General features: G+C 39.6%; 1 long non-coding RNA gene across 2 annotated transcripts; it reads right to left on the bottom strand.

Moving 5' to 3' along the window:
- Positions 1–429: 429 nt before the first annotated feature.
- LOC127014706 (uncharacterized) lies at positions 430–5,889 on the bottom strand. 2 transcript variants are annotated; one of them, XR_007766209.1, is made up of 3 exons: positions 5,588–5,889; positions 2,016–2,170; positions 430–1,874 (listed from the first exon to the last, which is right to left on the bottom strand). It is a non-coding gene; the product is annotated as an uncharacterized LOC127014706 (long non-coding RNA). The 2 variants fall into 2 exon arrangements; XR_007766210.1 differs by lacking the exon at positions 5,588–5,889 and adding an exon at positions 2,352–3,272.
- Positions 5,890–6,224: the final 335 nt, after the last annotated feature.

Genomic DNA, 6,224 nt, shown 5'->3' with positions numbered 1-6,224 from the left:
TTAATGACAACCAGTACATAAAAGGGAACAATGTACAATGCAAAGTATACACATCCCAGTTTGACAGTTAAGATTACCTCGGTGTAATAATTTTTGTTAAAAAAACCCAACAACATTCTGAGATAGTTAACATTACAAGCTAGGCTCATTCCTGGCTATGGAGACAAGTCTGTTAAGGACTTCCAGCTGAACATGAGGCATTGTCTCTAACTCTGGCTCTAAAGGACCCATAGAGGCTCCTTTTGGGGGCTGTGGGTACCACCATGCACCTTAAGACCTCCTGACACATTCTCTGCAGAGCCCAACCTAAAAGAGGAGCACTCTGAAACTCTACTTAAATCCCTCTTTGAGACAACTTACCAAGAAAAGCAATAGAAACGGGCATAGGAAAAGAATCTCTAACCACAACAACTTTTGTTTTTAGAGCATTTTAATGACAGTTCTGAGATGCCCAGTCCCACCCCATTCTTATCTCATATTTCATAACACTCTCAAGTTTGTTAATATTTCAGCTGGATACAGTCACCCTACCTTCTTTGTTATACAGGTCCTTTTTCTTGTGTTGATGGCTGAGCTCTCTCCCTAACTACTTCATACAGAGCAGAAACCTTATCTCATCCATAATGTCTCTCTGCACTGTCTATTGGGAGGCATTAACTGCTTTCTCCTCTTAAAGAAATTTGACTCATGCATTCATACCATACAATTCTTATCCCACCTGATAATTCTTTGTTGTAGAAAAATATCTCGTTCAGAGGGGCTGGGCAGGCAGAGACATCAGAAAAACTGGATCCAGTTGCTTTCAGTATTTCTTCTTTACTGATGTGTCAAATAACTTTTGGGGCAGGTCACCCGAATGAATGCAGTACAACAGGTTGGGCATGTCTCAGTCTGTTTTCAGTGACAGAACACTATAGGATTTGTTAACTGGCATAGATATAACCTGCACTGTCACAGTGCTATCAAAATACAGATTGTGGAAACCATGGCTATTAAGCTAGCTACATAAAAATAAAAACTACATTTAGCCAAGAAATCAGCTATTCTCACAGCAAAGCAAAGCATCCTGCAAAACAATAAAAAATAATCCAAAATATTATGATAAAAGATAGAAGTCATAGTAACTAAATAAATCAATTATTTCTGTTCTGAATATAGTAACAAAAGGATTTGGAAAGCATTACACAAATGGGATTTCTGAACTATGTTGACTCTTTCCAATTCCTCATTCAGAGACAGCCTCTGGATCTAGGATGAGGAATAATTAGCCACAGCCAGTAAGCAAAGATTGTTCAGGAAGGAGACTACTAACACCTATGTAAACACAGGAATAAGAATTTTTACCTGTAGTTATTGGGTTGCCAGACAATAGCACTGGATGGAGGTGAGCACTATTAGTTGCATTACCTTCCCTCAACTCAATAGACAGATGTAATTTGTTAACACTATAGCTCCCACACCATTTTAAAGGAAAACTCGGATCAAATTACAGTAGTCTAACCTGCAGATCATGAACTTTAATCGTGATACTTGAATGGTCTTCCAATGAGTAATGCTTTAACAGGACTCTGGCTTTCAATAAGCTAAGGCCAGACACAGGTGTCCACTTCTTACAGGAAACTAAGTGTACACATTTATAAACAAAACATTGTGCTCCCTTGGTCTTTATTTGGACAAAAAAAGTTCAAAGAATCACTTTCAGTATCTAAAATGAAGCACCTGCTTAGAACTTTGCAGTGGTTTTGTTCTTCTCTCAATAGAGCCCTCAGTAAAATGTGCACAGCAGAAAACCCATGTATCCAGTGGGTGTCCTCGTATGTGTTGTCCCATTTGTAGTTCCTTCATTTTATCTTGGGACGTTTAGGAACAAAAATCTAAGCACAGACAAAACATGCAATCATTTAAGATTTACAAGCAGACAGATCTTTACGTTTGAGATAAGCTTAAACATAAGAAAATGCCTTAAACACAAGAAAACACTTATTTTTAAGACATGAGAAAAAAACTTTATTTACTGTGAGGGTGGTCAAACACTGGCATGGGTGGCCCAGAGAGGTTGTGGAGTCTTCATCCTCGGAGATATTCAAAACCCGACTACTCAAGCTGACCCTCCTTTGAGCTGGGGGGTGGACTAGATGATCTCCAGAGGGGCCTTCCAGCCTCTGCCATTCTGCGATGAACAAAACCAGTTAGTGGATCTGTATTGTCTATGTTAGGGAGCCCAAAACACGTAAGAAATTGTCTCCAATTCCTCATTTCTTCACAGAAAAATTCTTATAATGAGATAATCTCAGAGATTAATTTTAGATCCAAGTAACATGAAATTAGTTGGTTGGTTTGTTACGTATTACCTGACAATCAAAGACTGAGGGACGCAACAGGGAAGCGGTGGGAATATGCAATACAGCCAGGGCAGGAGAACGACAGTGTCTCTGTCTCTTTCAGCAGCAGCTAACTGCTAGACCAGCTGGATCTGTTTCTTGGTATGCACATAAAAAGCAAAAGGTGGGAGTGTGACAGAAAATAGCAACAGAGATATAAGACAGGACAAGTGAAACTAAAATACATATGCACGTCAGTCATTAAACATGGAGTAGCTGCAAAACAGAACTCATTAATGCAGTCTATACTTCCCACCAGTGATTCCACTCTCATATGAAAAAGTTTGCAACATATGATGAAATAGCAAGAGACAGGTGTCAGAAATCCACTAAGTCACATGGTCAGGGAGTGATCTCTTGCCAAGAATTGCATGAACCACTTCAGCAAACACTTAAAAATGAGGCAGATGAGGTCTGAAGGAAAGATCCTGTAGCACTTCCAACCCAGAAAGAAGGTGAGAGTTGGGCAGATGGTGAAGGAGAAGCAGCAATCAAGGAAAATGAAGGAATCTGGAAAGTGCATTCTTCTCCTAAAATCATTAAAGGAACGCATTTTTGTAATTGCACGTTTAAGACGACCATCTCCAGAAGAGTGTGCGCATTTTCTATGGTCTTCAGACAAAAGCTCCTCCCTCGCAGGGAGAAAGAATCAATTCATTCAGGTAAGTTTAACGCAACCAGAAAAAAATCCCAGAAAAATGCATGTTAGTGTGCTTTAAGCCCATGCCCCAAGATCCTAGATATCTTAGCTGCAACATTCTACATTATGCTGCCTTCATTTTAGGGCATTCAGGGCCCCTCATTTAAGGTGCTCTGGTGAACCTTGCTGCTGTAGTGTAAATTATGACTTGTCTGCTCTGTCCTTCTTCCAGAGGCTACTGCCACCATGGCAAAGCCAGCACAAGGGAAAATGTTCCCAAACTGGAGGTGATCTAGTGCACAGACCAGTCTTTTAACACTTTCAGAAATATCCCTCAGTAATAATGCTGTGCTGATATAAAGTGTTACCACCTGCATATATTCTTCCTGATGAGAACTGGCAAAAGGGAACGCATGCCCACAGCCCTTTACTCCAGTGCAAAGCTACTGCCCTTTGCTCTGCCGGTGAAGGTGGCTTCGAGCTAAAATGCCAGACACTGGAGCAGCTGAAGGGTGGGCACCTGGTCTCTTCTGATGGCTGTGTTAGGCCATCCTAACTCTGGGAGAGCAACACTCAGGGTAATGCTGGGGGTGATGATGCTTTAAGTGACCGTGGCAAGACTTGCAGGGCTCACCTGTCAGTCATAAGAGTAAACCTACCTCCATCAGCACTGTAGGTAAATTGCAGGGCTTTGCACTGCAGTAAGCAATATGCAGACCCTTGTTCCATTCTATCAACGCCGTGGTCAGGGCGGCCGAGCTCCCCGTACTACCACACTGTGATTCCCCAGAGCTTGCTGCTTGGACTGAACTAACCTAACAGAAAATCTTTTTCCTCATCGAAACCAAGAAAAATAGTTAAGCAATAAAATGTTGCAAGGATCTGTTTGGGAGTGTGTGTTGTAATGCCCTGGAGAAGGAGGCAGAATTAGCTAACGTTGCTAATGACACTTGGTTGCTGTGGCTATCGAGTCCAACAGAAATGATTGTAAGAAACTGCAGGTAAGATCAGACGCAGTCAGCAGATGAACAGCCCAGCAGCTGTTGAAAATGAACCTGTATAAAGACACATGTATAAACATTGACACAACTGTCTATACTATATAGTGGTAATCTTTGAACAAGCATCCTGAGAATGACAAGAAACCAGAAAATAGAGTCTACCCCTCTTTTTTTACCACACAGGCCCCAAAATGAGAACAATTCAAGAATTACCAAGTACTTTACATACAGTCACTCCTGCTAACATAAGAGAATGGTCTTACTTTACAGACTTTAAATTAGTCTGCACTAAGAATCAGAAGGATTATTGATCGTCCTACATACAGCATTATACAATAGACCAAGAACTTCAAAGCCTTTTTACACCTTTTTCCTCAAGATAAGATACTGGTCACTGGGAATGATGGAAAAATGGTTTAACTGAAGTAACAAATTCTATGCTTCCATCACACACTAAAATGTAACTGAAAAAAAAAAAGCTGCTTAAAGTTTTTAAAAAGGATTAAACTATACTGAAATATCACGTAAATAATATTTCACCAATAGGTTGCCTTCTTATTGATTTGATCCCCTTCTGTTTATGAAGTGAGACACAACTTTGAGTTGAACTATGGCTTGCTGTTTTCCTATAAGACTCCAACTTTGTTCAGCACACATCATGTGGTGCTTGCTGGCTAACCAGTTGTTCAATACTTTGCAAGGTCTTCACAGCTCAAAGTGTGGCTCCGTACCTTATTTATTTCATGTTATTTTCCGAATTCATTGATATTCTACTCATGGGCTTGTCTAACATGACCAGATTACGTGTCTATCTGAATTCTTCACAAACAAGAATGAATTTACTTCATAGCAGCCCATTTTGCAGATGGTGTATTTCTATTACCTCTATTTTACACAATGGGAAATTGAGGTATGGAAAGATTAATGCAAACATCTCCAATAACTTTGACTGCTCAGAGACATATAATATGATTTTTTTTCAGAGACTGCTTAAAATACAGGTGATAGATTGATTTCACCTGTGTTTGCAAAAGCTCTGCATTTCTGCAAATCAGACTGAGGTTCTCAAGATGGATACCACAAAATAAGGAACATGAAAATGAATGATTGCTTATGAAAAGTCTATTTTAACTGACTGACTCCTCATCAGACAGGAAATATGCAGTGGCAAAAGAAACACCCCTGGTTCATCAGGGTAGCATTCAACTGTCTGCATACGAAGCTCTTTCTTCATTCCAGTGTCTAGCATTAGTCACTATACTTTTTCCAATTTCTTCAATGAATGAGGCAAGGATCCTACAGATAATGACCTGTTTAGAAAAACAACTCATCCACAGAATGGAGTCCAACGGAAAGCAATATTGTTTGAAGTAAAGGCCAGAGTATAATGAGTGCATGTAAGAATGTCAAATTGCAAAGGCAACCACCAATAATTCATGAGGGTTTAACAAGGAAGCTATTAAAGACAAACAAAGAAAAATATCTGTTCGATGAAATAAAAATCTTAAATCAAAATCATGGTCAGGTCCAGAGCTGAAACACATCACACCACCCTGCCACTTTACCTGAAATGGAAACCAATAACCCCAGCAGATTATCCTTTTCTTTATGGAGAAGTGAAGAAAGGGGTTGGGACATACTTGTTGCCAGTAGATTTTATGGATATTTCTTGAGAGGAGGAAAGGTTCAAAAATCTTCTGTTCCATTCCAGATCTGCATGTGCTCTAACAAGCCATTATAAAAAGCAGGGAACACAGTTTCACCAAAGGACTGAGGGAAGTTCTCTGCAAAAGAAATCTCTTAAGGAAAGGGCTGTGCCTGTAACAGAAGCATTTCTAACCAAGAACTCCAGTTTTCTATATTGCTTTATCATAAAAACTGCCTTTTTTTTTTTTTTGGTCAGTGATTACTGTTCTTGCAAAAACTGTGATTATTTTTACTTTTCTGTTTTCTTTCTCACAATGCTGAATAGCTGCCACTAATTCATCCTGTAACTGACATAGCCGGGACCAACTTTTCATCAAGATCAGCACTGCATCCACAAAATCTACATGAGCATTTATTGTATGTACAAACATGCTCGTAAATAAGCACATAAGTAAAATTACACAATTTGTATGCAAAGATGTGGGTTTCCAAAGGCTGCATTTTTCCATTACAACATTACAGGTAAAATGTACCTTCAAACATGCACCCATTTTT

The sequence above is a fragment of the Gymnogyps californianus genome, chromosome 3 (assembly GCF_018139145.2).
Source record: "Gymnogyps californianus isolate 813 chromosome 3, ASM1813914v2, whole genome shotgun sequence".
NCBI classification, from domain to species: domain Eukaryota; kingdom Metazoa; phylum Chordata; class Aves; order Accipitriformes; family Cathartidae; genus Gymnogyps; species Gymnogyps californianus.
The sequence above is the reverse complement of the archived record's forward strand: the minus strand, read 5'-3'. Positions and strand labels throughout refer to the sequence as shown.